This window comes from Haliotis asinina, chromosome 10 (assembly GCF_037392515.1).
Source record: "Haliotis asinina isolate JCU_RB_2024 chromosome 10, JCU_Hal_asi_v2, whole genome shotgun sequence".
In the NCBI taxonomy this organism is placed as follows: domain Eukaryota; kingdom Metazoa; phylum Mollusca; class Gastropoda; order Lepetellida; family Haliotidae; genus Haliotis; species Haliotis asinina.
The window spans coordinates 56,389,744-56,417,525 of record NC_090289.1 but is presented as its reverse complement, the minus strand read 5'-3'; the positions used below and the strand labels follow the sequence as shown (position 1 = coordinate 56,417,525).

The following is a 27,782-nucleotide window of genomic DNA, read 5'->3' as shown; positions in this document are numbered from 1 at the left end:
GGCCGGAGAAGGCCAGGTACGATAGCATGTCTCTCTTTTTTGTTATCTCGCGATTAGCGCTGCAGTCGTCCAGTATGAACAGCGTCGGTTCCCCTTTAAATTTCTCGTGAAGAGCTTTCAACCAGTCCTGCAGGCGTGTTCCAGGGTCGATTTTGTGTACGTCCGGGTCCGTCATCACCCAAGGTCGCGCGTACGTTTTATTCATGCTCAGAGTAGGGCACATGATAACGATGTTATCGAACACATTCTTGTAGTAACCCTCCAACATATCCAACACGAAAACGGTCTTCCCACAGCCAGTCTGCCCGCACACTATGGCGCAGTGTGGGTCAGTGGGGAGTTGTGGGTACCCCTGGGGGGTGTGGGGGTCTCCCCCACTAGTAGATGGCTTGCACGAATCTCCCATTGTCTATATTAAGTTGCGCGTCCATAATAACGTACAGATATAATTTCAACTTACCAGCGGGTTGAGCCTTCTTAGTAATCTGGATGGGTATCCCTTCGCTACCGTGCAGTTTATCATCATCCGTGGATCGCATGTCCAACCATAGGGCGTACTTGGTGGTCAGGTATTCACCGATCTGCACGGAGCCTAGGTCCAGGTCCTTTGTTATATAATCCCCACTGGTAGCCTTTTTATCTCATCCCACTGCTGGTGTGGTCTCATACCATGACTGAACAGCTGGTTGGGCACGCCCTCGATGGTCACTTCCACCTTTTCAATCTCGGGGTTGAAAAACTTCTCGCTGTCCCTCCGGAATGGATCGTAATACTCCACGGGGACGACCAGGATACCTTTCATCGATCGCGCCGGCACGTTCAGGTTGATATTCCACACAGTGTCGCTCTTATCTCGCACGACTGATCTATGCCTCAGTACGCGATCGTACAGGATAGCCATCTTCCCAGAGTACTGGCTTCGAACCTGCCTGGCCAGCTCCGGGCTAGTGACCATGTCGAACTCCAGAGAGATGTTGTCTATGGCATAACTGGCCTCATCACCGTTCGGCGTACGCACTACTTTGCTATAGTCGTTAAACGTGAGCTCGTATTCGAGGATATCACCCAGCGCGGCCTGGTAAAACGGCGCGTGTCCCGTGAGCAACTCGAAGTCGAGCGGCACGCAGAATCGATTCCCGTATGCTCGAGCGATGGCCTTTTCACCGTCCGATAGCTTGTCTTGCTGGTCTTGCGTGAAGACATACCCTATGCGCGCCCGGGTTGATTTGCTGATACCCTGGTACACATCATTGACTCGTTCTCCCTCGCTTTTCCAGAGATCCCTGTAGCAGTGAAACACGTCGCTGTCGTCGATGCTCAGCACCTCGTTACCGCTGATCTTGACGGTCGTTTTCTTGATGATAGCTCGACCCACGTTACGCACTAGCTCGCGTTTGTCGTTGTCGGAGGTCAACGTGATGTTGAACGCCAGTCGAACAGTGCCTGGTACAATGAGGTCATTCTCACCAAGGTTTGGAAATCTAACCAGCAAAGTTTGATTCTGGTCTATCTTGCTGGGATTGTTGCTGATGGTCACCGACTGGCGCACGGCTCTGGCGCCTAATGGCTCTCTCAATCTTCTGAAAGGATCTAATTTTCTGCCGTACATTGTTATATAAAGGAAATATATTTTTAATACTAATGGATGAAGACATACCTATGGATGATATGCGGGGCGATAGTGCCCAGGCATTCGATGATGACCAGGAGACCTCATTCAGTACTGGCCTTCTACAGTCGGCTGTCGATGATTATTACAACGCAGTTGAAAATAAATCCAAACTCAAGCCGTTGGGAAGGAACTATTCCAGGTTTACCCTCGATAGCAATGGCACGCTGCGTTTGAAGTCTCGCCCGGAGATCGATCTCATGAATAAACGCACTAGAGAACCGCTTGCCTTATCAACATTGGGTAGTAAACATGGGAATGACTTTATCCGCGATGAACTAGGCTTCATAGATTACGGTGGCGCGCGACCTAAGCAGTATCCTCCGAAGTTAGTTCAAAGTCTGGAAGGCATCAGGGACGCCACATCAGATCAAAACATGACTTATGATATTAAAAAGGTGTTGGCCGACTACGAGAACAAGCCCTTCCCGGGGCTCGAATTTACCGTTCGGGAACTGCGGGGGTTGGATCTGACGATGCAAACCATTCGCGGACATCTCGCGAAAAGCACGGCCAAAATTAGCGTGATAGACGACCACATCGCCTATGAAAAGGAAAAACTCGGTGAAACTGAGGACGAGTCTATGAAAGCCACCATAGAGGAACGAATACGTAATTTGGAAGAGGAAAGGCAGACGTGGCTGGAGACAGCATCCTCCTTCAAAGAAAAGCTTCGATCCCAGGTCAACCGTATACGGGAAACCATCAATCAAGTCCTCTACCGAGACACCACGTTAGCAGACAGGATTCGGATATTGTTCCGGGAGCAAGGGATCACCATCGCCAGCATTCTGACTGCATTGGGTTTCATCATATCAACCTTGGTGGTGTCACTGACAGGGGGTACTGTGGGGCCTGCCGGCGGCGGGGGAACTCCCACACCTGCCGGCGGTGGTGTTAAAGACTTGATAAAAAAACTCGGGGAAGGCCTAGCTAAACTGGCTGGTAAAGCCGCCGAAGCCCTTCCCGGCATACTGGGTAGCATCGTCTCGTGGTTGTTGGGCGCTCTGGCTAAAACTGCCATGTGGCTCAGTCAAAACATGTGGGCAGCCATCGTCGCCGTGGCGGGTCTGGTGTACGTAGCGGCTAAGAAATCTTTAACCAAATAGGTCCCAAAGTTACCCCACCAACCACCAGGGCCGTTTTATTATCAATATGCTGTGTGGGGGGCACATGAACTTTAGACTCCGGGGGTGGCGCCACTATACCCGTTTCACGTGGTGGGATGTGTGGGATATAGGGGGTGTTAATATCGGGGTTGATACCCAACTTTTGATCCGCCGTGGCTATGACTATTTTGTTGTTATAACCCACCACTTTTTTTACTCTCAGTTGCATATCACTCGGAGCCATGTACAGCCCCACGCCAAACACGTAATTGACTTTCCATCTGGCGTATTCTAACACGTTTTGGTAACGGTCGATGGCCCGCGGGAGATCAACTGGAGAATTTATAGCATCCTCAACGTTGGAAACGAACTGTTTCTGAGCGTCGTAAGCAGTTCCCTTACCGAGGATGTTGGAACGCGTCATCGACTGCGCACCCAACAGCGCCCACACGTACGTTCGAATCGAGTCGTTCAAGCGTATTGTACCAGCACGAGTGAATTCTTTCGATGTTTTTGAGATCATTTTAGTCCAGGCTGTGGCTGCATCAGGATTGGTTTGCTTTATACAGCTGACATGGATCTTTTCATTCGTTGTGGGGCCTGTAAATGTATGACGGTTTGGGTTGTATGAACCATCTTTAGAACCGGCATAATATGTTCCGGACCTGTAGAAGTACACGAGAACTATACCGAGACCATGGTTCACACCAGGAAGGCGAAAGTCTTTATTCGTTGGAATCTCAAACTCCCCACAAACACGTTCATAAGCGCGTCTATCATAGGGGTTATTCGTCATACTCCACGCTTTATCTTGGGGAAGAGGAGCACTTATTTCCTTCAATATTCGTCTCGTTTGATAATAAATATGAAACAAAGTGACTGCCTTACTCAGTTCGTCTACACCGTAGTCTGGTGTCACACCCGACCCTGTCGTCGCACACCACACAGCAAAGTTGAGTTGGTTCTGCCAAAACTGCATTGGGTTTTGATTCCAGTTTACCACCGCCTGCGCGTTATTAACGGACACGATATAGTTTTCAAAGATATTAATAAAGGTTGTTTTAAACCCCGTACTACCTTCCACCACGATTTTCAAGTGTGCTAAATCCATATTATAATATATAAATTATATATTATAATATGTACATAACACTTCCAGGAATAACGAGCGGTGAGGCCGTTCAGCTGACGCACGCGATCGATAACACGTCAGGTCAACTCGAAGTCGCACTCTGCGATATCACCTACCTACCGCAATGGACTAACATCAACGCCAGCAACAATAAGCTGTTTGTCAGTGGAACTCGCAGTCAGATAACTGACGGCTACTACAGCGTGTGCTCTCTAAACGACGAGGTCTTCAAACCCCTTGGAGCCGAACTCAAGATGAACGACTCAAACGGTACAGTGGTGTTAATCAACAACGGAAGAACCTCCTTGAGGCTCGGCCGACCATTAGCGAGGATACTCGGTATGTCTCCTGACGAGATAAAACCAACAACAACCGTCACAGGCACGAAGTTACCCGACCTAGTACCGTACCGAGAGCTGTACATTCATCTCGGTCAGGTGAGCACAACGTACAACATTCAAGGAGGTCACCCTTCCACTATACTGAGAGCAGTGCCGGTGAAAACTGAGAAATACAACGACGGTAGAACCGAGTCGTTTTCACCACGGCAGTATAAGAGATTAACCCAGGGCAACATATCTGAGCTGATAATATCGGTGTTAGATATAAATCATAATCCTGTAAATATAGGATACCTCAGCTTAACGCTTCATGTAAAATGACCAGCGCACAAGGGCCCGGAGTGAAAAAATGCGTCAATATCGGACTCTCCGACCTTGGAGACACGCGCGGTTTCGACGCTCCCGGAGTAGATGGTAAATCGTACGCCTTGCAACTGAAAAACAACATTTACAAACGCGTTGAAATCCCCTCCGATGGAACCCTAAGTGATATAGTAGATACCACAAGAGCAACAGTCAACACTAAGTACGCCCTTGTCAACACCGGTAATAATAATTGGATAATATACCCATCGTTCGGGGGTAAACTGTTCGACTTAGACGATGTTGAGAGCACTACCTTCGCCCGAAACAAACCATATATGCTCGTCTTCACCGAAGATGACAAGTGGGTGTTGTTACCCGATAACGACGACTGGTTTCTCAATATTAGACTCGTCTCTCCCTACGTGTTCACGGATAACAAAGACAACCACCTAAACAAAGTCGTGAACAATGGAACCCTGCTCGTGGCTGACGTCCCAACTCAGAGACGTAGCGTAGTCGTCAGCCCATTCAACACTATGGCAGCCCACATGCTAACGAGTAAACTGACCATACAAAACGTGACATTGCAGTTGGTGTCTGAATTCGAAGGAGTGGTCAAGATACTAGAGAGTCTACCGGCAAACTCAACACTGATCATCAAAGTCTACCTAGGGAACCATCGGGGAATGATGTCGAGATCGTGAATGGAATCAAACTCGGGTGGGTGAAACGACACCAGTATCAAGTTTGCAACGTTTACGTGCGGGTGGGTGTTGGAGCCGACACCAGTCTGGAGGGGGTCAACGTGATCGTGGAAAACAAGATATCACTAACCAAGATCTTCCTGCCTGACAACATACACTTCATGGGTATGAAGTTCACCCCTGAATTATTATCAAAAAACCAGTTGGAAATTATATCGTAATAGTATAATAATGACCAGTCATCCCAACACTACGCTTAACGACCTAGGAGATACGGAGGGATTCGATCAGCCTGGTGAGGAAGATGAATTATACATCCTACACTTCAAAGACAACGTGTACAGACGGGTGCCGTTACCAGATTTAAAAGAACCTAAATGGCTGATCAACTTAACATTCACCTCACCCTATATATCACATTAAATAATGGGGTTGTCTCTAAGATTAAGAACAACGGTATCTGGGCCGGGGATTTCATTCCGGAGAGGGCATTAGTACACATAGCATCTACTGGTTACGAAAAAAAGGGGTTAAGTGCTTATCCAAACAATAAATTAACATTTAGCAGTAATCTTGATAGAATATCCTCCCCTTTCACCCTCATCATAGAAGTCTTCTTTACGTCTTTATTCCATGGAACCCCCCCCAATAGTACACCAAATTTTACCCGAGGTGTCAATACGCTGGTCTTACATAGACCAATATTGTCGTATTGTTATACAACGGGATACCACGGGTCCTATAAACCACTTAATAAGCCTCCGTGGGGTTTCTATTACAACAGGAAATTCTATTAGCCTCTCACCTATTGCCCTGACTAGTAGTCTAGAACTTGTAGACTTCAAATTCATTGATAGACTTTTAACTGAAACCCAATTAAAATATCTTTCAAAATATACATTATAGGATGGGTCTGTACCCAGTCGTAGAGGAAGTAGCGAAGACGCTGGAAACCGTAGATGGGTTCCGCTTGAGGCAGTTATGTGATGTGAAACGTCAACTAGAACAAGACCGTGACACGCGGAAAGCACTATGTAAAAAGTATAATAGAGCTTTCAATATCGTGGACGGGGCTGACACTACCCTTATGGCAACCAGCATGGGACTAGGGGCGGCAGGTGTTGGGTTGTTGGCTACCATCGTGGCCGCACCTATAGTGCTAGGAACTGAAATAACAGCTGGGGTGGCAGGGTTGGCAGGGTTGGCGCTTAAGTTAGTATCACGCAGACTGCATCAGAAGGCATTGAAACACGACGAGATCAGGGTTCTGGCCGAAGCAAAGCTCAACACAGTGAGTGAGCGTATTTCCACGGCACTCTCTGATAGTAAGATCTCAGAAGAGGAGTTTCGTTCAATCCTCTCTGAACTCACAAAATATAATGGAATGAAACAAGATATTCGGTCCAAGTCTCGTAAGTCTGCTATCAGCGAGGACGAGAAAAAAAAGTACATAGAACAGGGGATACAAAAAGCCCAGCAAGCTTTTATTATGAACACCAAAGTGATCGTAGGCGGTTCACATTAAACTGTTTCATCGATATAAACATGACATAGGCCGCCAACTTTTATAGTAGGGGTAATAGTAGCAAGAGCTAAGGGCCCAACCAAAGCCTTAGTTAGTAAATAAGGTGTTGTAGAGACTTTTTTTAAAAAAAAGTGGGATCCAGATAGGGCCCTAGTGAGGTATCTATACCAGCCGGGGGAACACGAGGGTGATAGCCGTAAGCGGGCCACCGATCCTATATGGTCAGTCAAAACTTACAACATAGATAAAGTGGATATGAAAGCCGACGAACCTAACTTGTACTACTTGAGGGATGGGCCGGGTAGGGGGTTTGTAAGAGAAGAATTATTGATCGCACCGTACGGCACAGTGTTACCTCCTACCAACACACGGTAAACGTGACATAGGCACAGTAATTACCGCCAACTTTTTTGTAGTAGGGGTAATAGTAGCAATAGCGAAGGGCAAAACCAAAGCCGTATTTAGTAAATAAGGCTTTGTAGAGACTTTTCTTGAAAGTGGTCCAGAACCCCCATTGTATATACTACTCTAATGACTAATTTCTTACGCCCTGAATTGACAGGGTTAATATTTCCAATACACAAAATAGAACTTGCACAATGTGTAGAGAAGGGAGGTAAGTACTCTCTTCGGTCGTGCATTACCCTGTTGTTGCTGTTGGTGTGATTTTCAAGATCAAAAGTATAGTGTAAGTGTTTAGCAGTGTTTCCAAGCTGACGCCGTCATCCACGTCAGCGATGTCCTTGCAATGCGTGTGCATGAAAATGGAAGGTTTGAATATTATGTTGAGGTCGACCACAATAACGAACTATACATGACGACGAACCAACGTTCAAAATGGCTGCCTCGGGCACGGGAGTCGCAAAGTCCGTATTTATTTGACAAGCTACAGCGGCATGTAGCCCTTTTCAACTTCAATCTCCTTATCATATCAATTGAAGGGTTGTGTCGATACCCTTTCTATATAAAAAAAAACAATAATGCCAAATAGTTGATTTAAATGCTACAAGTCATGTCCTGACACCTACATGTTGTGATGAAATATTTTCAGTAGGGGAAGATAGGAGCCTGTAACGTTAACTCTGGTTTCTCTTCATCCATTCGGATAAATCTTTTGCCTTTTACTAAAGATTTCCGTGGAGAGGAACATCACAATGAGTCTAATGACTAATTTCTTACGCCCTGAATTGACAGGGTTAATATTTCCAATACACAAAATAGAACTTGCACAATGTGTAGAGAAGGGAGGTAATTACTCTCTTCGGTCGTCCATTACCCTGTTGTTGCTGTTGGTGTGATTTTCAAGATCAAAAGTATAGTGTAAGTGTTTAGCAGTGTTTCCAAGCTGACGCCGTCATCCACGTCAGCGATGTCCTTGCAATGCGTGTGCATGAAAATGGGAGGTTTGAATATTATGTTGAGGTCGACCACAATAACGAACTATACATGACGACGAACCAACATTCAAAGTGGCTGCCTCGGGCACGGGAGTCGCAAAGTCCGTATTTATTTGACAAGCTACAGCGGCATGTAGCCCTTTTCAACTTCAATCTCCTTATCATATCAATTGAAGGGTTGTGTCGATACCCTTTCTATATCAAAGAAACAATAATGCCAAATAGTTGATTTAAATGCTACAAGTCATGTCCTGACACCTACATGTTGTGATGAAATATTTTCAGTAGGGGAAGACAGGAGCCTGTAACGTTAACTGTGGTTTCTCTTCATCCATTCGGATAAATCTTTCGCCTTTTACTAAAGATTTCCGTGGAGAGGAACATCACAATGAGTCTAATGACTAATTTCTTACGCCCTGAATTGACAGGGTTAATATTTCCAATACACAAAATAGAACTTGCACAATGTGTAGAGAAGGGAGGTAATTACTCTCTTCGGTCGTCCATTACCCTGTTGTTGCTGTTGGTGTGATTTTCAAGATCAAAAGTATAGTGTAAGTGTTTAGCAGCGTTTCCAAGCTGACGCCGTCATCCACGTCAGCGATGTCCTTGCAATGCGTGTGCATGAAAATGGGAGGTTTGAATATTATGTTGAGGTCGACCACAATAACGAACTATACATGACGACGAACCAACGTTCAAAGTGGCTGCCTCGGGCACGGGAGTCGCAAAGTCCGTATTTATTTGACAAGCTACAGCGGCATGTAGCCCTTTTCAACTTCAATCTCCTTATCATATCAATTGAAGGGTTGTGTCGATACCCTTTCTATATCAAAGAAACAATAATGCCAAATAGTTGATTTAAATGCTACAAGTCATGTCCTGACACCTACATGTTGTGATGAAATATTTTCAGTAGGGGAAGATAGGAGCCTGTAACGTTAACTCTGGTTTCTCTTCATCCATTCGGATAAATCTTTCGCCTTTTACTAAAGATTTCCGTGGAGAGGAACATCACAATGAGTCTAATGACTAATTTCTTACGCCCTGAATTGACAGGGTTAATATTTCCAATACACAAAATAGAACTTGCACAATGTGTAGAGAAGGGAGGCAAGTACTCTCTTCGGTCGTGCATTACCCTGTTGTTGCTGTTGGTGTGATTTTCAAGATCAAAAGTATAGTGTAAGTGTTTAGCAGTGTTTCCAAGCTGACGCCGTCATCCACGTCAGCGATGTCCTTGCAATGCGTGTGCATGAAAATGGGAGGTTTGAATATTATGTTGAGGTCGACCACAATAACGAACTATACATGACGACGAACCAACGTTCAAAGTGGCTGCCTCGGGCACGGGAGTCGCAAAGTCCGTATTTATTTGACAAGCTACAGCGGCATGTAGCCCTTTTCAACTTCAATCTCCTTATCATATCAATTGAAGGGTTGTGTCGATACCCTTTCTATATCAAAGAAACAATAATGCCAAATAGTTGATTTAAATGCTACAAGTCATGTCCTGACACCTACATGTTGTGATGAAATATTTTCAGTAGGGGAAGATAGGAGCCTGTAACGTTAACTCTGGTTTCTCTTCATCCATTCGGATAAATCTTTCGCCTTTTACTAAAGATTTCCGTGGAGAGGAACATCACAATGAGTCTAATGACTAATTTCTTACGCCCTGAATTGACAGGGTTAATATTTCCAATACACAAAATAGAACTTGCACAATGTGTAGAGAAGGGAGGCAAGTACTCTCTTCGGTCGTGCATTACCCTGTTGTTGCTGTTGGTGTGATTTTCAAGATCAAAAGTATAGTGTAAGTGTTTAGCAGTGTTTCCAAGCTGACGCCGTCATCCACGTCAGCGATGTCCTTGCAATGCGTGTGCATGAAAATGGGAGGTTTGAATATTATGTTGAGGTCGACCACAATAACGAACTATACATGACGACGAACCAACGTTCAAAGTGGCTGCCTCGGGCACGGGAGTCGCAAAGTCCGTATTTATTTGACAAGCTACAGCGGCATGTAGCCCTTTTCAACTTCAATCTCCTTATCATATCAATTGAAGGGTTGTGTCGATACCCTTTCTATATCAAAGAAACAATAATGCCAAATAGTTGATTTAAATGCTACAAGTCATGTCCTGACACCTACATGTTGTGATGAAATATTTTCAGTAGGGGAAGACAGGAGCCTGTAACGTTAACTCTGGTTTCTCTTCATCCATTCGGATAAATCTTTCGCCTTTTACTAAAGATTTCCGTGGAGAGGAACATCACAATGAGTCTAATGACTAATTTCTTACGCCCTGAATTGACAGGGTTAATATTTCCAATACACAAAATAGAACTTGCACAATGTGTAGAGAAGGGAGGTAATTACTCTCTTCGGTCGTCCATTACCCTGTTGTTGCTGTTGGTGTGATTTTCAAGATCAAAAGTATAGTGTAAGTGTTTAGCAGTGTTTCCAAGCTGACGCCGTCATCCACGTCAGCGATGTCCTTGCAATGCGTGTGCATGAAAATGGGAGGTTTGAATATTATGTTGAGGTCGACCACAATAACGAACTATACATGACGACGAACCAACGTTCAAAGTGGCTGCCTCGGGCACGGGAGTCGCAAAGTCCGTATTTATTTGACAAGCTACAGCGGCATGTAGCCCTTTTCAACTTCAATCTCCTTATCATATCAATTGAAGGGTTGTGTCGATACCCTTTCTATATCAAAGAAACAATAATGCCAAATAGTTGATTTAAATGCTACAAGTCATGTCCTGACACCTACATGTTGTGATGAAATATTTTCAGTAGGGGAAGATAGGAGCCTGTAACGTTAACTCTGGTTTCTCTTCATCCATTCGGATAAATCTTTCGCCTTTTACTAAAGATTTCCGTGGAGAGGAACATCACAATGAGTCTAATGACTAATTTCTTACGCCCTGAATTGACAGGGTTAATATTTCCAATACACAAAATAGAACTTGCACAATGTGTAGAGAAGGGAGGCAAGTACTCTCTTCGGTCGTGCATTACCCTGTTGTTGCTGTTGGTGTGATTTTCAAGATCAAAAGTATAGTGTAAGTGTTTAGCAGTGTTTCCAAGCTGACGCCGTCATCCACGTCAGCGATGTCCTTGCAATGCGTGTGCATGAAAATGGGAGGTTTGAATATTATGTTGAGGTCGACCACAATAACGAACTATACATGACGACGAACCAACGTTCAAAGTGGCTGCCTCGGGCACGGGAGTCGCAAAGTCCGTATTTATTTGACAAGCTACAGCGGCATGTAGCCCTTTTCAACTTCAATCTCCTTATCATATCAATTGAAGGGTTGTGTCGATACCCTTTCTATATCAAAGAAACAATAATGCCAAATAGTTGATTTAAATGCTACAAGTCATGTCCTGACACCTACATGTTGTGATGAAATATTTTCAGTAGGGGAAGACAGGAGCCTGTAACGTTAACTCTGGTTTCTCTTCATCCATTCGGATAAATCTTTCGCCTTTTACTAAAGATTTCCGTGGAGAGGAACATCACAATGAGTCTAATGACTAATTTCTTACGCCCTGAATTGACAGGGTTAATATTTCCAATACACAAAATAGAACTTGCACAATGTGTAGAGAAGGGAGGCAAGTACTCTCTTCGGTCGTGCATTACCCTGTTGTTGCTGTTGGTGTGATTTTCAAGATCAAAAGTATAGTGTAAGTGTTTAGCAGTGTTTCCAAGCTGACGCCGTCATCCACGTCAGCGATGTCCTTGCAATGCGTGTGCATGAAAATGGGAGGTTTGAATATTATGTTGAGGTCGACCACAATAACGAACTATACATGACGACGAACCAACGTTCAAAGTGGCTGCCTCGGGCACGGGAGTCGCAAAGTCCGTATTTATTTGACAAGCTACAGCGGCATGTAGCCCTTTTCAACTTCAATCTCCTTATCATATCAATTGAAGGGTTGTGTCGATACCCTTTCTATATCAAAGAAACAATAATGCCAAATAGTTGATTTAAATGCTACAAGTCATGTCCTGACACCTACATGTTGTGATGAAATATTGTCAGTAGGGGAAGACAGGAGCCTGTAACGTTAACTCTGGTTTCTCTTCATCCATTCGGATAAATCTTTCGCCTTTTACTAAATATTTCCGTGGAGAGGAACATCACAATGAGTCTAATGACTAATTTCTTACGCCCTGAATTGACAGGGTTAATATTTCCAATACACAAAATAGAACTTGCACAATGTGTAGAGAAGGGAGGTAAGTACTCTCTTCGGTCGTGCATTACCCTGTTGTTGCTGTTGGTGTGATTTTCAAGATCAAAAGTATAGTGTAAGTGTTTAGCAGTGTTTCCAAGCTGACGCCGTCATCCACGTCAGCGATGTCCTTGCAATGCGTGTGCATGAAAATGGAAGGTTTGAATATTATGTTGAGGTCGACCACAATAACGAACTATACATGACGACGAACCAACGTTCAAAGTGGCTGCCTCGGGCACGGGAGTCGCAAAGTCCGTATTTATTTGACAAGCTACAGCGGCATGTAGCCCCTTTCAACTTCAATCTCCTTATCATATCAATTGAAGGGTTGTGTCGATACCCTTTCTATATCAAAGAAACAATAATGCCAAATAGTTGATTTAAATGCTACAAGTCATGTCCTGACACCTACATGTTGTGATGAAATATTTTCAGTAGGGGAAGACAGGAGCCTGTAACGTTAACTCTGGTTTCTCTTCATCCATTCGGATAAATCTTTCGCCTTTTACTAAAGATTTCCGTGGAGAGGAACATCACAATGAGTCTAATGACTAATTTCTTACGCCCTGAATTGACAGGGTTAATATTTCCAATACACAAAATAGAACTTGCACAATGTGTAGAGAAGGGAGGTAAGTACTCTCTTCGGTCGTGCATTACCCTGTTGTTGCTGTTGGTGTGATTTTCAAGATCAAAAGTATAGTGTAAGTGTTTAGCAGTGTTTCCAAGCTGACGCCGTCATCCACGTCAGCGATGTCCTTGCAATGCGTGTGCATGAAAATGGAAGGTTTGAATATTATGTTGAGGTCGACCACAATAACGAACTATACATGACGACGAACCAACGTTCAAAGTGGCTGCCTCGGGCACGGGAGTCGCAAAGTCCGTATTTATTTGACAAGCTACAGCGGCATGTAGCCCCTTTCAACTTCAATCTCCTTATCATATCAATTGAAGGGTTGTGTCGATACCCTTTCTATATCAAAGAAACAATAATGCCAAATAGTTGATTTAAATGCTACAAGTCATGTCCTGACACCTACATGTTGTGATGAAATATTTTCAGTAGGGGAAGACAGGAGCCTGTAACGTTAACTCTGGTTTCTCTTCATCCATTCGGATAAATCTTTCGCCTTTTACTAAAGATTTCCGTGGAGAGGAACATCACAATGAGTCTAATGACTAATTTCTTACGCCCTGAATTGACAGGGTTAATATTTCCAATACACAAAATAGAACTTGCACAATGTGTAGAGAAGGGAGGCAAGTACTCTCTGCGGTCGTGCATTACCCTGTTGTTGCTGTTGGTGTGATTTTCAAGATCAAAAGTATAGTGTAAGTGTTTAGCAGTGTTTCCAAGCTGACGCCGTCATCCACGTCAGCGATGTCCTTGCAATGCGTGTGCATGAAAATGGAAGGTTTGAATATTATGTTGAGGTCGACCACAATAACGAACTATACATGACGACGAACCAACGTTCAAAATGGCTGCCTCGGGCACGGGAGTCGCAAAGTCCGTATTTATTTGACAAGCTACAGCGGCATGTAGCCCTTTTCAACTTCAATCTCCTTATCATATCAATTGAAGGGTTGTGTCGATACCCTTTCTATATCAAAAAAAACAATAATGCCAAATAGTTGATTTAAATGCTACAAGTCATGTCCTGACACCTACATGTTGTGATGAAATATTTTCAGTAGGGGAAGATAGGAGCCTGTAACGTTAACTCTGGTTTCTCTTCATCCATTCGGATAAATCTTTCGCCTTTTACTAAAGATTTCCGTGGAGAGGAACATCACAATGAGTCTAATGACTAATTTCTTACGCCCTGAATTGACAGGGTTAATATTTCCAATACACAAAATAGAACTTGCACAATGTGTAGAGAAGGGAGGTAATTACTCTCTTCGGTCGTCCATTACCCTGTTGTTGCTGTTGGTGTGATTTTCAAGATCAAAAGTATAGTGTAAGTGTTTAGCAGTGTTTCCAAGCTGACGCCGTCATCCACGTCAGCGATGTCCTTGCAATGCGTGTGCATGAAAATGGGAGGTTTGAATATTATGTTGAGGTCCACCACAATAACGAACTATACATGACGACGAGCCAACGTTCAAAATGGCTGCCTCGGGCACGGGAGTCGCAAAGTCCGTATTTATTTGACAAGCTACAGCGGCATGTAGCCCTTTTCAACTTCAATCTCCTTATCATATCAATTGAAGGGTTGTGTCGATACCCTTTCTATATAAAAAAAAACAATAATGCCAAATAGCTGATTTAAATGCTACAAGTCATGTCCTGACACCTACATGTTGTGATGAAATATTTTCAGTAGGGGAAGATAGGAGCCTGTAACGTTAACTCTGGTTTCTCTTCATCCATTCGGATAAATCTTTCGCCTTTTACTAAAGATTTCCGTGGAGAGGAACATCACAATGAGTCTAATGACTAATTTCTTACGCCCTGAATTGACAGGGTTAATATTTCCAATACACAAAATAGAACTTGCACAATGTGTAGAGAAGGGAGGTAATTACTCTCTTCGGTCGTCCATTACCCTGTTGTTGCTGTTGGTGTGATTTTCAAGATCAAAAGTATAGTGTAAGTGTTTAGCAGTGTTTCCAAGCTGACGCCGTCATCCACGTCAGCGATGTCCTTGCAATGCGTGTGCATGAAAATGGGAGGTTTGAATATTATGTTGAGGTCGACCACAATAACGAACTATACATGACGACGAACCAACGTTCAAAGTGACTGCCTCGGGCACGGGAGTCGCAAAGTCCGTATTTATTTGACAAGCTACAGCGGCATGTAGCCCTTTTCAACTTCAATCTCCTTATCATATCAATTGAAGGGTTGTGTCGATACCCTTTCTATATCAAAGAAACAATAATGCCAAATAGTTGATTTAAATGCTACAAGTCATGTCCTGACACCTACATGTTGTGATGAAATATTTTCAGTAGGGGAAGACAGGAGCCTGTAACGTTAACTCTGGTTTCTCTTCATCCATTCGGATAAATCTTTCGCCTTTTACTAAAGATTTCCGTGGAGAGGAACATCACAATGAGTCTAATGACTAATTTCTTACGCCCTGAATTGACAGGGTTAATATTTCCAATACACAAAATAGAACTTGCACAATGTGTAGAGAAGGGAGGTAATTACTCTCTTCGGTCGTCCATTACCCTGTTGTTGCTGTTGGTGTGATTTTCAAGATCAAAAGTATAGTGTAAGTGTTTAGCAGTGTTTCCAAGCTGACGCCGTCATCCACGTCAGCGATGTCCTTGCAATGCGTGTGCATGAAAATGGGAGGTTTGAATATTATGTTGAGGTCGACCACAATAACGAACTATACATGACGACGAACCAACGTTCAAAATGGCTGCCTCGGGCACGGGAGTCGCAAAGTCCGTATTTATTTGACAAGCTACAGCGGCATGTAGCCCTTTTCAACTTCAATCTCCTTATCATATCAATTGAAGGGTTGTGTCGATACCCTTTCTATATCAAAAAAAACAATAATGCCAAATAGTTGATTTAAATGCTACAAGTCATGTCCTGACACCTACATGTTGTGATGAAATATTTTCAGTAGGGGAAGATAGGAGCCTGTAACGTTAACTCTGGTTTCTCTTCATCCATTCGGATAAATCTTTCGCCTTTTACTAAAGATTTCCGTGGAGAGGAACATCACAATGAGTCTAATGACTAATTTCTTACGCCCTGAATTGACAGGGTTAATATTTCCAATACACAAAATAGAACTTGCACAATGTGTAGAGAAGGGAGGTAATTACTCTCTTCGGTCGTCCATTACCCTGTTGTTGCTGTTGGTGTGATTTTCAAGATCAAAAGTATAGTGTAAGTGTTTAGCAGTGTTTCCAAGCTGACGCCGTCATCCACGTCAGCGATGTCCTTGCAATGCGTGTGCATGAAAATGGGAGGTTTGAATATTATGTTGAGGTCGACCACAATAACGAACTATACATGACGACGAACCAACGTTCAAAGTGACTGCCCCGGGCACGGGAGTCGCAAAGTCCGTATTTATTTGACAAGCTACAGCGGCATGTAGCCCTTTTCAACTTCAATCTCCTTATCATATCAATTGAAGGGTTGTGTCGATACCCTTTCTATATCAAAGAAACAATAATGCCAAATAGTTGATTTAAATGCTACAAGTCATGTCCTGACACCTACATGTTGTGATGAAATATTTTCAGTAGGGGAAGACAGGAGCCTGTAACGTTAACTCTGGTTTCTCTTCATCCATTCGGATAAATCTTTCGCCTTTTACTAAAGATTTCCGTGGAGAGGAACATCACAATGAGTCTAATGACTAATTTCTTACGCCCTGAATTGACAGGGTTAATATTTCCAATACACAAAATAGAACTTGCACAATGTGTAGAGAAGGGAGGTAATTATTCTCTGCGGTCGTCCATTACCCTGTTGTTGTTGTTTGTGTGATTTTCAAGATCAAAAGTATAGTGTAAGTGTTTAGCAGTGTTTCCAAGCTGACGCCGTCATCCACGTCAGCGATGTCTTTGCAATGCGTGTGCATGAAAATGGGAGGTTTGAATATTATGTTGAGGTCCACCACAATAACGAACTATACATGACGACGAACCAACGTTCAAAATGGCTGCCTCGGGCACGGGAGTCGCAAAGTCCGTATTTATTTGACAAGCTACAGCGGCATGTAGCCCTTTTCAACTTCAATCTCCTTATCATATCAATTGAAGGGTTGTGTCGATACCCTTTCTATATCAAAGAAACAATAATGCCAAATAGTTGATTTAAATGCTACAAGTCATGTCCTGACACCTACATGTTGTGATGAAATATTTTCAGTAGGGGAAGACAGGAGCCTGTAACGTTAACTCTGGTTTCTCTTCATCCATTCGGATAAATCTTTCGCCTTTTACTAAAGATTTCCGTGGAGAGGAACATCACAATGAGTCTAATGACTAATTTCTTACGCCCTGAATTGACAGGGTTAATATTTCCAATACACAAAATAGAACTTGCACAATGTGTAGAGAAGGGAGGTAATTACTCTCTTCGGTCGTCCATTACCCTGTTGTTGCTGTTGGTGTGATTTTCAAGATCAAAAGTATAGTGTAAGTGTTTAGCAGTGTTTCCAAGCTGACGCCGTCATCCACGTCAGCGATGTCCTTGCAATGCGTGTGCATGAAAATGGGAGGTTTGAATATTATGTTGAGGTCGACCACAATAACGAACTATACATGACGACGAACCAACGTTCAAAGTGACTGCCCCGGGCACGGGAGTCGCAAAGTCCGTATTTATTTGACAAGCTACAGCGGCATGTAGCCCTTTTCAACTTCAATCTCCTTATCATATCAATTGAAGGGTTGTGTCGATACCCTTTCTATATCAAAGAAACAATAATGCCAAATAGTTGATTTAAATGCTACAAGTCATGTCCTGACACCTACATGTTGTGATGAAATATTTTCAGTAGGGGAAGACAGGAGCCTGTAACGTTAACTCTGGTTTCTCTTCATCCATTCGGATAAATCTTTCGCCTTTTACTAAAGATTTCCGTGGAGAGGAACATCACAATGAGTCTAATGACTAATTTCTTACGCCCTGAATTGACAGGGTTAATATTTCCAATACACAAAATAGAACTTGCACAATGTGTAGAGAAGGGAGGTAATTACTCTCTTCGGTCGTCCATTACCCTGTTGTTGTTGTTTGTGTGATTTTCAAGATCAAAAGTATAGTGTAAGTGTTTAGCAGTGTTTCCAAGCTGACGCCGTCATCCACGTCAGCGATGTCTTTGCAATGCGTGTGCATGAAAATGGGAGGTTTGAATATTATGTTGAGGTCCACCACAATAACGAACTATACATGACGACGAACCAACGTTCAAAATGGCTGCCTCGGGCACGGGAGTCGCAAAGTCCGTATTTATTTGACAAGCTACAGCGGCATGTAGCCCTTTTCAACTTCAATCTCCTTATCATATCAATTGAAGGGTTGTGTCGATACCCTTTCTATATCAAAGAAACAATAATGCCAAATAGTTGATTTAAATGCTACAAGTCATGTCCTGACACCTACATGTTGTGATGAAATATTTTCAGTAGGGGAAGACAGGAGCCTGTAACGTTAACTCTGGTTTCTCTTCATCCATTCGGATAAATCTTTCGCCTTTTACTAAAGATTTCCGTGGAGAGGAACATCACAATGAGTCTAATGACTAATTTCTTACGCCCTGAATTGACAGGGTTAATATTTCCAATACACAAAATAGAACTTGCACAATGTGTAGAGAAGGGAGGTAATTACTCTCTGCGGTCGTGCATTACCCTGTTGTTGCTGTTGGTGTGATTTTCAAGATCAAAAGTATAGTGTAAGTGTTTAGCAGTGTTTCCAAGCTGACGCCGTCATCCACGTCAGCAATGTCCTTGCAATGCGTGTGCATGAAAATGGAAGGTTTGAATATTATGTTGAGGTCGACCACAATAACGAACTATACATGACGACGAACCAACGTTCAAAATGGCTGCCTCGGGCACGGGAGTCGCAAAGTCCGTATTTATTTGACAAGCTACAGCGGCATGTAGCCCTTTTCAACTTCAATCTCCTTATCATATCAATTGAAGGTTTGTGTCGATACCCTTTCTATATAAAAAAAAACAATAATGCCAAATAGTTGATTTAAATGCTACAAGTCATGTCCTGACACCTACATGTTGTGATGAAATATTTTCAGTAGGGGAAGATAGGAGCCTGTAACGTTAACTCTGGTTTCTCTTCATCCATTCGGATAAATCTTTCGCCTTTTACTAAAGATTTCCGTGGAGAGGAACATCACAATGAGTCTAATGACTAATTTCTTACGCCCTGAATTGACAGGGTTAATATTTCCAATACACAAAATAGATCTTGCACAATGTGTAGAGAAGGGAGGTAATTACTCTCTTCGGTCGTCCATTACCCTGTTGTTGTTGTTTGTGTGATTTTCAAGATCAAAAGTATAGTGTAAGTGTTTAGCAGTGTTTCCAAGCTGACGCCGTCATCCACGTCAGCGATGTCTTTGCAATGCGTGTGCATGAAAATGGGAGGTTTGAATATTATGTTGAGGTCGACCACAATAACGAACTATACATGACGACGAACCAACGTTAAAAATGGCTGCCTCGGGCACGGGAGTCGCAAAGTCCGTATTTATTTGACAAGCTACAGCGGCATGTAGCCCTTTTCAACTTCAATCTCCTTATCATATCAATTGAAGGGTTGTGTCGATACCCTTTCTATATCAAAGAAACAATAATGCCAAATAGTTGATTTAAATGCTACAAGTCATGTCCTGACACCTACATGTTGTGATGAAATATTTTCAGTAGGGGAAGACAGGAGCCTGTAACGTTAACTCTGGTTTCTCTTCATCCATTCGGATAAATCTTTCGCCTTTTACTAAAGATTTCCGTGGAGAGGAACATCACAATGAGTCTAATGACTAATTTCTTACGCCCTGAATTGACAGGGTTAATATTTCCAATACACAAAATAGAACTTGCACAATGTGTAGAGAAGGGAGGTAAGTACTCTCTTCGGTCGTGCATTACCCTGTTGTTGCTGTTGGTGTGATTTTCAAGATCAAAAGTATAGTGTAAGTGTTTAGCAGTGTTTCCAAGCTGACGCCGTCATCCACGTCAGCGATGTCCTTGCAATGCGTGTGCATGAAAATGGAAGGTTTGAATATTATGTTGAGGTCGACCACAATAACGAACTATACATGACGACGAACCAACGTTCAAAATGGCTGCCTCGGGCACGGGAGTCGCAAAGTCCGTATTTATTTGACAAGCTACAGCGGCATGTAGCCCTTTTCAACTTCAATCTCCTTATCATATCAATTGAAGGGTTGTGTCGATACCCTTTCTATATCAAAGAAACAATAATGCCAAATAGTTGATTTAAATGCTACAAGTCATGTCCTGACACCTACATGTTGTGATGAAATATTTTCAGTAGGGGAAGATAGGAGCCTGTAACGTTAACTCTGGTTTCTCTTCATCCATTCGGATAAATCTTTCGCCTTTTACTAAAGATTTCCGTGGAGAGGAACATCACAATGAGTCTAATGACTAATTTCTTACGCCCTGAATTGACAGGGTTAATATTTCCAATACACAAAATAGAACTTGCACAATGTGTAGAGAAGGGAGGTAAGTACTCTCTTCGGTCGTGCATTACCCTGTTGTTGCTGTTGGTGTGATTTTCAAGATCAAAAGTATAGTGTAAGTGTTTAGCAGTGTTTCCAAGCTGACGCCGTCATCCACGTCAGCGATGTCCTTGCAATGCGTGTGCATGAAAATGGAAGGTTTGAATATTATGTTGAGGTCGACCACAATAACGAACTATACATGACGACGAACCAACGTTCAAAATGGCTGCCTCGGGCACGGGAGTCGCAAAGTCCGTATTTATTTGACAAGCTACAGCGGCATGTAGCCCTTTTCAACTTCAATCTCCTTATCATATCAATTGAAGGGTTGTGTCGATACCCTTTCTATATAAAAAAAAACAATAATGCCAAATAGTTGATTCAAATGCTACAAGTCATGTCCTGACACCTACATGTTGTGATGAAATATTTTCAGTAGGGGAAGATAGGAGCCTGTAACGTTAACTCTGGTTTCTCTTCATCCATTCGGATAAATCTTTCGCCTTTTACTAAAGATTTCCGTGGAGAGGAACATCACAATGAGTCTAATGACTAATTTCTTACGCCCTGAATTGACAGGGTTAATATTTCCAATACACAAAATAGATCTTGCACAATGTGTAGAGAAGGGAGGTAATTACTCTCTTCGGTCGTCCATTACCCTGTTGTTGTTGTTTGTGTGATTTTCAAGATCAAAAGTATAGTGTAAGTGTTTAGCAGTGTTTCCAAGCTGACGCCGTCATCCACGTCAGCGATGTCTTTGCAATGCGTGTGCATGAAAATGGGAGGTTTGAATATTATGTTGAGGTCGACCACAATAACGAACTATACATGACGACGAACCAACGTTCAAAATGGCTGCCTCGGGCACGGGAGTCGCAAAGTCCGTATTTATTTGACAAGCTACAGCGGCATGTAGCCCTTTTCAACTTCAATCTCCTTATCATATCAATTGAAGGGTTGTGTCGATACCCTTTCTATATAAAAAAAAAACAATAATGCCAAATAGTTGATTTAAATGCTACAAGTCATGTCCTGACACCTACATGTTGTGATGAAATATTTTCAGTAGGGGAAGACAGGAGCCTGTAACGTTAACTCTGGTTTCTCTTCATCCATTCGGATAAATCTTTCGCCTTTTACTAAAGATTTCCGTGGAGAGGAACATCACAATGAGTCTAATGACTAATTTCTTACGCCCTGAATTGACAGGGTTAATATTTCCAATACACAAAATAGAACTTGCACAATGTGTAGAGAAGGGAGGTAATTACTCTCTGCGGTCGTGCATTACCCTGTTGTTGCTGTTGGTGTGATTTTCAAGATCAAAAGTATAGTGTAAGTGTTTAGCAGTGTTTCCAAGCTGACGCCGTCATCCACGTCAGCAATGTCCTTGCAATGCGTGTGCATGAAAATGGAAGGTTTGAATATTATGTTGAGGTCGACCACAATAACGAACTATACATGACGACGAACCAACGTTCAAAATGGCTGCCTCGGGCACGGGAGTCGCAAAGTCCGTATTTATTTGACAAGCTACAGCGGCATGTAGCCCTTTTCAACTTCAATCTCCTTATCATATCAATTGAAGGTTTGTGTCGATACCCTTTCTATATAAAAAAAAACAATAATGCCAAATAGTTGATTTAAATGCTACAAGTCATGTCCTGACACCTACATGTTGTGATGAAATATTTTCAGTAGGGGAAGATAGGAGCCTGTAACGTTAACTCTGGTTTCTCTTCATCCATTCGGATAAATCTTTCGCCTTTTACTAAAGATTTCCGTGGAGAGGAACATCACAATGAGTCTAATGACTAATTTCTTACGCCCTGAATTGACAGGGTTAATATTTCCAATACACAAAATAGATCTTGCACAATGTGTAGAGAAGGGAGGTAATTACTCTCTTCGGTCGTCCATTACCCTGTTGTTGTTGTTTGTGTGATTTTCAAGATCAAAAGTATAGTGTAAGTGTTTAGCAGTGTTTCCAAGCTGACGCCGTCATCCACGTCAGCGATGTCTTTGCAATGCGTGTGCATGAAAATGGGAGGTTTGAATATTATGTTGAGGTCGACCACAATAACGAACTATACATGACGACGAACCAACGTTAAAAATGGCTGCCTCGGGCACGGGAGTCGCAAAGTCCGTATTTATTTGACAAGCTACAGCGGCATGTAGCCCTTTTCAACTTCAATCTCCTTATCATATCAATTGAAGGGTTGTGTCGATACCCTTTCTATATCAAAGAAACAATAATGCCAAATAGTTGATTTAAATGCTACAAGTCATGTCCTGACACCTACATGTTGTGATGAAATATTTTCAGTAGGGGAAGACAGGAGCCTGTAACGTTAACTCTGGTTTCTCTTCATCCATTCGGATAAATCTTTCGCCTTTTACTAAAGATTTCCGTGGAGAGGAACATCACAATGAGTCTAATGACTAATTTCTTACGCCCTGAATTGACAGGGTTAATATTTCCAATACACAAAATAGAACTTGCACAATGTGTAGAGAAGGGAGGTAAGTACTCTCTTCGGTCGTGCATTACCCTGTTGTTGCTGTTGGTGTGATTTTCAAGATCAAAAGTATAGTGTAAGTGTTTAGCAGTGTTTCCAAGCTGACGCCGTCATCCACGTCAGCGATGTCCTTGCAATGCGTGTGCATGAAAATGGAAGGTTTGAATATTATGTTGAGGTCGACCACAATAACGAACTATACATGACGACGAACCAACGTTCAAAATGGCTGCCTCGGGCACGGGAGTCGCAAAGTCCGTATTTATTTGACAAGCTACAGCGGCATGTAGCCCTTTTCAACTTCAATCTCCTTATCATATCAATTGAAGGGTTGTGTCGATACCCTTTCTATATCAAAAAAAACAATAATGCCAAATAGTTGATTCAAATGCTACAAGTCATGTCCTGACACCTACATGTTGTGATGAAATATTTTCAGTAGGGGAAGATAGGAGCCTGTAACGTTAACTCTGGTTTCTCTTCATCCATTCGGATAAATCTTTCGCCTTTTACTAAAGATTTCCGTGGAGAGGAACATCACAATGAGTCTAATGACTAATTTCTTACGCCCTGAATTGACAGGGTTAATATTTCCAATACACAAAATAGATCTTGCACAATGTGTAGAGAAGGGAGGTAATTACTCTCTTCGGTCGTCCATTACCCTGTTGTTGTTGTTTGTGTGATTTTCAAGATCAAAAGTATAGTGTAAGTGTTTAGCAGTGTTTCCAAGCTGACGCCGTCATCCACGTCAGCGATGTCTTTGCAATGCGTGTGCATGAAAATGGGAGGTTTGAATATTATGTTGAGGTCGACCACAATAACGAACTATACATGACGACGAACCAACGTTCAAAATGGCTGCCTCGGGCACGGGAGTCGCAAAGTCCGTATTTATTTGACAAGCTACAGCGGCATGTAGCCCTTTTCAACTTCAATCTCCTTATCATATCAATTGAAGGGTTGTGTCGATACCCTTTCTATATCAAAGAAACAATAATGCCAAATAGTTGATTTAAATGCTACAAGTCATGTCCTGACACCTACATGTTGTGATGAAATATTTTCAGTAGGGGAAGACAGGAGCCTGTAACGTTAACTCTGGTTTCTCTTCATCCATTCGGATGAATCTTTCGCCTTTTACTAAAGATTTCCGTGGAGAGGAACATCACAATGAGTCTAATGACTAATTTCTTACGCCCTGAATTGACAGGGTTAATATTTCCAATACACAAAATAGAACTTGCACAATGTGTAGAGAAGGGAGGTAAGTACTCTCTGCGGTCGTGCATTACCCTGTTGTTGCTGTTGGTGTGATTTTCAAGATCAAAAGTATAGTGTAAGTGTTTAGCAGTGTTTCCAAGCTGACGCCGTCATCCACGTCAGCGATGTCCTTGCAATGCGTGTGCATGAAAATGGAAGGTTTGAATATTATGTTGAGGTCGACCACAATAACGAACTATACATGACGACGAACCAACGTTCAAAATGGCTGCCTCGGGCACGGGAGTCGCAAAGTCCGTATTTATTTGACAAGCTACAGCGGCATGTAGCCCTTTTCAACTTCAATCTCCTTATCATATCAATTGAAGGGTTGTGTCGATACCCTTTCTATATAAAAAAAAACAATAGTGCCAAATAGTTGATTTAAATGCTACAAGTCATGTCCTGACACCTACATGTTGTGATGAAATATTTTCAGTAGGGGAAGATAGGAGCCTGTAACGTTAACTCTGGTTTCTCTTCATCCATTCGGATAAATCTTTCGCCTTTTACTAAAGATTTCCGTGGAGAGGAACATCACAATGAGTCTAATGACTAATTTCTTACGCCCTGAATTGACAGGGTTAATATTTCCAATACACAAAATAGATCTTGCACAATGTGTAGAGAAGGGAGGTAATTACTCTCTTCGGTCGTCCATTACCCTGTTGTTGGTGTTGGTGTGATTTTCAAGATCAAAAGTATAGTGTAAGTGTTTAGCAGTGTTTCCAAGCTGACGCCGTCATCCACGTCAGCAATGTCCTTGCAATGCGTGTGCATGAAAATGGAAGGTTTGAATATTATGTTGAGGTCGACCACAATAACGAACTATACATGACGACGAACCAACGTTAAAAATGGCTGCCTCGGGCACGGGAGTCGCAAAGTCCGTATTTATTTGACAAGCTACAGCGGCATGTAGCCCTTTTCAACTTCAATCTCCTTATCATATCAATTGAAGGGTTGTGTCGATACCCTTTCTATATAAAAAAAAACAATAATGCCAAATAGTTGATTTAAATGCTACAAGTCATGTCCTGACACCTACATGTTGTGATGAAATATTTTCAGTAGGAGAAGATAGGAGCCTGTAACGTTAACTCTGGTTTCTCTTCATCCATTCGGATAAATCTTTCGCCTTTTACTAAAGATTTCCGTGGAGAGGAACATCACAATGAGTCTAATGACTAATTTCTTACGCCCTGAATTGACAGGGTTAATATTTCCAATACACAAAATAGATCTTGCACAATGTGTAGAGAAGGGAGGTAATTACTCTCTTCGGTCGTCCATTACCCTGTTGTTGTTGTTTGTGTGATTTTCAAGATCAAAAGTATAGTGTAAGTGTTTAGCAGTGTTTCCAAGCTGACGCCGTCATCCACGTCAGCGATGTCTTTGCAATGCGTGTGCATGAAAATGGGAGGTTTGAATATTATGTTGAGGTCCACCACAATAACGAACTATACATGACGACGAACCAACGTTAAAAATGGCTGCCTCGGGCACGGGAGTCGCAAAGTCCGTATTTATTTGACAAGCTACAGCGGCATGTAGCCCTTTTCAACTTCAATCTCCTTATCATATCAATTGAAGGGTTGTGTCGATACCCTTTCTATATCAAAGAAACAATAATGCCAAATAGTTGATTTAAATGCTACAAGTCATGTCCTGACACCTACATGTTGTGATGAAATATTTTCAGTAGGGGAAGACAGGAGCCTGTAACGTTAACTCTGGTTTCTCTTCATCCATTCGGATGAATCTTTCGCCTTTTACTAAAGATTTCCGTGGAGAGGAACATCACAATGAGTCTAATGACTAATTTCTTACGCCCTGAATTGACAGGGTTAATATTTCCAATACACAAAATAGAACTTGCACAATGTGTAGAGAAGGGAGGTAAGTACTCTCTGCGGTCGTGCATTACCCTGTTGTTGCTGTTGGTGTGATTTTCAAGATCAAAAGTATAGTGTAAGTGTTTAGCAGTGTTTCCAAGCTGACGCCGTCATCCACGTCAGCGATGTCCTTGCAATGCGTGTGCATGAAAATGGAAGGTTTGAATATTATGTTGAGGTCGACCACAATAACGAACTATACATGACGACGAACCAACGTTCAAAATGGCTGCCTCGGGCACGGGAGTCGCAAAGTCCGTATTTATTTGACAAGCTACAGCGGCATGTAGCCCTTTTCAACTTCAATCTCCTTATCATATCAATTGAAGGGTTGTGTCGATACCCTTTCTATATAAAAAAAAACAATAGTGCCAAATAGTTGATTTAAATGCTACAAGTCATGTCCTGACACCTACATGTTGTGATGAAATATTTTCAGTAGGGGAAGATAGGAGCCTGTAACGTTAACTCTGGTTTCTCTTCATCCATTCGGATAAATCTTTCGCCTTTTACTAAAGATTTCCGTGGAGAGGAACATCACAATGAGTCTAATGACTAATTTCTTACGCCCTGAATTGACAGGGTTAATATTTCCAATACACAAAATAGATCTTGCACAATGTGTAGAGAAGGGAGGTAATTACTCTCTTCGGTCGTCCATTACCCTGTTGTTGGTGTTGGTGTGATTTTCAAGATCAAAAGTATAGTGTAAGTGTTTAGCAGTGTTTCCAAGCTGACGCCGTCATCCACGTCAGCAATGTCCTTGCAATGCGTGTGCATGAAAATGGAAGGTTTGAATATTATGTTGAGGTCGACCACAATAACGAACTATACATGACGACGAACCAACGTTAAAAATGGCTGCCTCGGGCACGGGAGTCGCAAAGTCCGTATTTATTTGACAAGCTACAGCGGCATGTAGCCCTTTTCAACTTCAATCTCCTTATCATATCAATTGAAGGGTTGTGTCGATACCCTTTCTATATAAAAAAAAACAATAATGCCAAATAGTTGATTTAAATGCTACAAGTCATGTCCTGACACCTACATGTTGTGATGAAATATTTTCAGTAGGAGAAGATAGGAGCCTGTAACGTTAACTCTGGTTTCTCTTCATCCATTCGGATAAATCTTTCGCCTTTTACTAAAGATTTCCGTGGAGAGGAACATCACAATGAGTCTAATGACTAATTTCTTACGCCCTGAATTGACAGGGTTAATATTTCCAATACACAAAATAGATCTTGCACAATGTGTAGAGAAGGGAGGTAATTACTCTCTTCGGTCGTCCATTACCCTGTTGTTGTTGTTTGTGTGATTTTCAAGATCAAAAGTATAGTGTAAGTGTTTAGCAGTGTTTCCAAGCTGACGCCGTCATCCACGTCAGCGATGTCTTTGCAATGCGTGTGCATGAAAATGGGAGGTTTGAATATTATGTTGAG

General features: G+C 42.4%; 32 non-coding genes across 32 annotated transcripts; all 32 read left to right on the top strand.

Annotated features, from left to right (window-relative positions):
• Positions 1 to 7,863: 7,863 nt before the first annotated feature.
• On the top strand, positions 7,864 to 7,984 carry LOC137255089 (U5 spliceosomal RNA). The gene has a single exon (XR_010954439.1). It is a non-coding gene; the product is annotated as a U5 spliceosomal RNA (small nuclear RNA).
• Positions 7,985 to 8,494: 510 nt separating this feature from the next.
• Positions 8,495 to 8,615, top strand: LOC137255157 (U5 spliceosomal RNA). The gene has a single exon (XR_010954503.1). It is a non-coding gene; the product is annotated as a U5 spliceosomal RNA (small nuclear RNA).
• A 510-nt stretch (positions 8,616 to 9,125) lies between these two features.
• On the top strand, positions 9,126 to 9,246 carry LOC137255082 (U5 spliceosomal RNA). The gene has a single exon (XR_010954433.1). It is a non-coding gene; the product is annotated as a U5 spliceosomal RNA (small nuclear RNA).
• Positions 9,247 to 9,756: 510 nt separating this feature from the next.
• On the top strand, positions 9,757 to 9,877 carry LOC137255081 (U5 spliceosomal RNA). Its single transcript, XR_010954432.1, has one exon. It is a non-coding gene; the product is annotated as a U5 spliceosomal RNA (small nuclear RNA).
• A 510-nt stretch (positions 9,878 to 10,387) lies between these two features.
• Positions 10,388 to 10,508, top strand: LOC137255080 (U5 spliceosomal RNA). The gene has a single exon (XR_010954431.1). It is a non-coding gene; the product is annotated as a U5 spliceosomal RNA (small nuclear RNA).
• Positions 10,509 to 11,018: 510 nt separating this feature from the next.
• Positions 11,019 to 11,139, top strand: LOC137255079 (U5 spliceosomal RNA). Its single transcript, XR_010954430.1, has one exon. It is a non-coding gene; the product is annotated as a U5 spliceosomal RNA (small nuclear RNA).
• Positions 11,140 to 11,649: 510 nt separating this feature from the next.
• Positions 11,650 to 11,770, top strand: LOC137255077 (U5 spliceosomal RNA). The gene has a single exon (XR_010954428.1). It is a non-coding gene; the product is annotated as a U5 spliceosomal RNA (small nuclear RNA).
• A 510-nt stretch (positions 11,771 to 12,280) lies between these two features.
• Positions 12,281 to 12,401, top strand: LOC137255146 (U5 spliceosomal RNA). Its single transcript, XR_010954493.1, has one exon. It is a non-coding gene; the product is annotated as a U5 spliceosomal RNA (small nuclear RNA).
• A 510-nt stretch (positions 12,402 to 12,911) lies between these two features.
• LOC137255076 (U5 spliceosomal RNA) lies at positions 12,912 to 13,032 on the top strand. The gene has a single exon (XR_010954427.1). It is a non-coding gene; the product is annotated as a U5 spliceosomal RNA (small nuclear RNA).
• A 510-nt stretch (positions 13,033 to 13,542) lies between these two features.
• LOC137255075 (U5 spliceosomal RNA) lies at positions 13,543 to 13,663 on the top strand. Its single transcript, XR_010954426.1, has one exon. It is a non-coding gene; the product is annotated as a U5 spliceosomal RNA (small nuclear RNA).
• Positions 13,664 to 14,174: 511 nt separating this feature from the next.
• LOC137255074 (U5 spliceosomal RNA) lies at positions 14,175 to 14,295 on the top strand. The gene has a single exon (XR_010954425.1). It is a non-coding gene; the product is annotated as a U5 spliceosomal RNA (small nuclear RNA).
• Positions 14,296 to 14,806: 511 nt separating this feature from the next.
• Positions 14,807 to 14,927, top strand: LOC137255073 (U5 spliceosomal RNA). The gene has a single exon (XR_010954424.1). It is a non-coding gene; the product is annotated as a U5 spliceosomal RNA (small nuclear RNA).
• A 510-nt stretch (positions 14,928 to 15,437) lies between these two features.
• LOC137255072 (U5 spliceosomal RNA) lies at positions 15,438 to 15,558 on the top strand. Its single transcript, XR_010954423.1, has one exon. It is a non-coding gene; the product is annotated as a U5 spliceosomal RNA (small nuclear RNA).
• Positions 15,559 to 16,069: 511 nt separating this feature from the next.
• On the top strand, positions 16,070 to 16,190 carry LOC137255071 (U5 spliceosomal RNA). Its single transcript, XR_010954422.1, has one exon. It is a non-coding gene; the product is annotated as a U5 spliceosomal RNA (small nuclear RNA).
• A 510-nt stretch (positions 16,191 to 16,700) lies between these two features.
• LOC137255070 (U5 spliceosomal RNA) lies at positions 16,701 to 16,821 on the top strand. The gene has a single exon (XR_010954421.1). It is a non-coding gene; the product is annotated as a U5 spliceosomal RNA (small nuclear RNA).
• Positions 16,822 to 17,331: 510 nt separating this feature from the next.
• LOC137255069 (U5 spliceosomal RNA) lies at positions 17,332 to 17,452 on the top strand. The gene has a single exon (XR_010954420.1). It is a non-coding gene; the product is annotated as a U5 spliceosomal RNA (small nuclear RNA).
• Positions 17,453 to 17,962: 510 nt separating this feature from the next.
• LOC137255068 (U5 spliceosomal RNA) lies at positions 17,963 to 18,083 on the top strand. The gene has a single exon (XR_010954419.1). It is a non-coding gene; the product is annotated as a U5 spliceosomal RNA (small nuclear RNA).
• Positions 18,084 to 18,593: 510 nt separating this feature from the next.
• Positions 18,594 to 18,714, top strand: LOC137255065 (U5 spliceosomal RNA). Its single transcript, XR_010954417.1, has one exon. It is a non-coding gene; the product is annotated as a U5 spliceosomal RNA (small nuclear RNA).
• A 511-nt stretch (positions 18,715 to 19,225) lies between these two features.
• Positions 19,226 to 19,346, top strand: LOC137255064 (U5 spliceosomal RNA). Its single transcript, XR_010954416.1, has one exon. It is a non-coding gene; the product is annotated as a U5 spliceosomal RNA (small nuclear RNA).
• Positions 19,347 to 19,856: 510 nt separating this feature from the next.
• LOC137255063 (U5 spliceosomal RNA) lies at positions 19,857 to 19,977 on the top strand. The gene has a single exon (XR_010954415.1). It is a non-coding gene; the product is annotated as a U5 spliceosomal RNA (small nuclear RNA).
• Positions 19,978 to 20,487: 510 nt separating this feature from the next.
• On the top strand, positions 20,488 to 20,608 carry LOC137255062 (U5 spliceosomal RNA). Its single transcript, XR_010954414.1, has one exon. It is a non-coding gene; the product is annotated as a U5 spliceosomal RNA (small nuclear RNA).
• Positions 20,609 to 21,119: 511 nt separating this feature from the next.
• On the top strand, positions 21,120 to 21,240 carry LOC137255061 (U5 spliceosomal RNA). The gene has a single exon (XR_010954413.1). It is a non-coding gene; the product is annotated as a U5 spliceosomal RNA (small nuclear RNA).
• Positions 21,241 to 21,752: 512 nt separating this feature from the next.
• Positions 21,753 to 21,873, top strand: LOC137255060 (U5 spliceosomal RNA). Its single transcript, XR_010954412.1, has one exon. It is a non-coding gene; the product is annotated as a U5 spliceosomal RNA (small nuclear RNA).
• Positions 21,874 to 22,384: 511 nt separating this feature from the next.
• LOC137255059 (U5 spliceosomal RNA) lies at positions 22,385 to 22,505 on the top strand. Its single transcript, XR_010954411.1, has one exon. It is a non-coding gene; the product is annotated as a U5 spliceosomal RNA (small nuclear RNA).
• Positions 22,506 to 23,015: 510 nt separating this feature from the next.
• Positions 23,016 to 23,136, top strand: LOC137255058 (U5 spliceosomal RNA). Its single transcript, XR_010954410.1, has one exon. It is a non-coding gene; the product is annotated as a U5 spliceosomal RNA (small nuclear RNA).
• Positions 23,137 to 23,647: 511 nt separating this feature from the next.
• LOC137255057 (U5 spliceosomal RNA) lies at positions 23,648 to 23,768 on the top strand. The gene has a single exon (XR_010954409.1). It is a non-coding gene; the product is annotated as a U5 spliceosomal RNA (small nuclear RNA).
• A 510-nt stretch (positions 23,769 to 24,278) lies between these two features.
• Positions 24,279 to 24,399, top strand: LOC137255134 (U5 spliceosomal RNA). Its single transcript, XR_010954481.1, has one exon. It is a non-coding gene; the product is annotated as a U5 spliceosomal RNA (small nuclear RNA).
• Positions 24,400 to 24,910: 511 nt separating this feature from the next.
• Positions 24,911 to 25,031, top strand: LOC137255056 (U5 spliceosomal RNA). Its single transcript, XR_010954408.1, has one exon. It is a non-coding gene; the product is annotated as a U5 spliceosomal RNA (small nuclear RNA).
• A 511-nt stretch (positions 25,032 to 25,542) lies between these two features.
• On the top strand, positions 25,543 to 25,663 carry LOC137255054 (U5 spliceosomal RNA). The gene has a single exon (XR_010954406.1). It is a non-coding gene; the product is annotated as a U5 spliceosomal RNA (small nuclear RNA).
• A 510-nt stretch (positions 25,664 to 26,173) lies between these two features.
• On the top strand, positions 26,174 to 26,294 carry LOC137255133 (U5 spliceosomal RNA). The gene has a single exon (XR_010954480.1). It is a non-coding gene; the product is annotated as a U5 spliceosomal RNA (small nuclear RNA).
• Positions 26,295 to 26,805: 511 nt separating this feature from the next.
• On the top strand, positions 26,806 to 26,926 carry LOC137255053 (U5 spliceosomal RNA). Its single transcript, XR_010954405.1, has one exon. It is a non-coding gene; the product is annotated as a U5 spliceosomal RNA (small nuclear RNA).
• Positions 26,927 to 27,437: 511 nt separating this feature from the next.
• LOC137255052 (U5 spliceosomal RNA) lies at positions 27,438 to 27,558 on the top strand. The gene has a single exon (XR_010954404.1). It is a non-coding gene; the product is annotated as a U5 spliceosomal RNA (small nuclear RNA).
• The last annotated feature ends 224 nt before the right edge of the window (positions 27,559 to 27,782 follow it).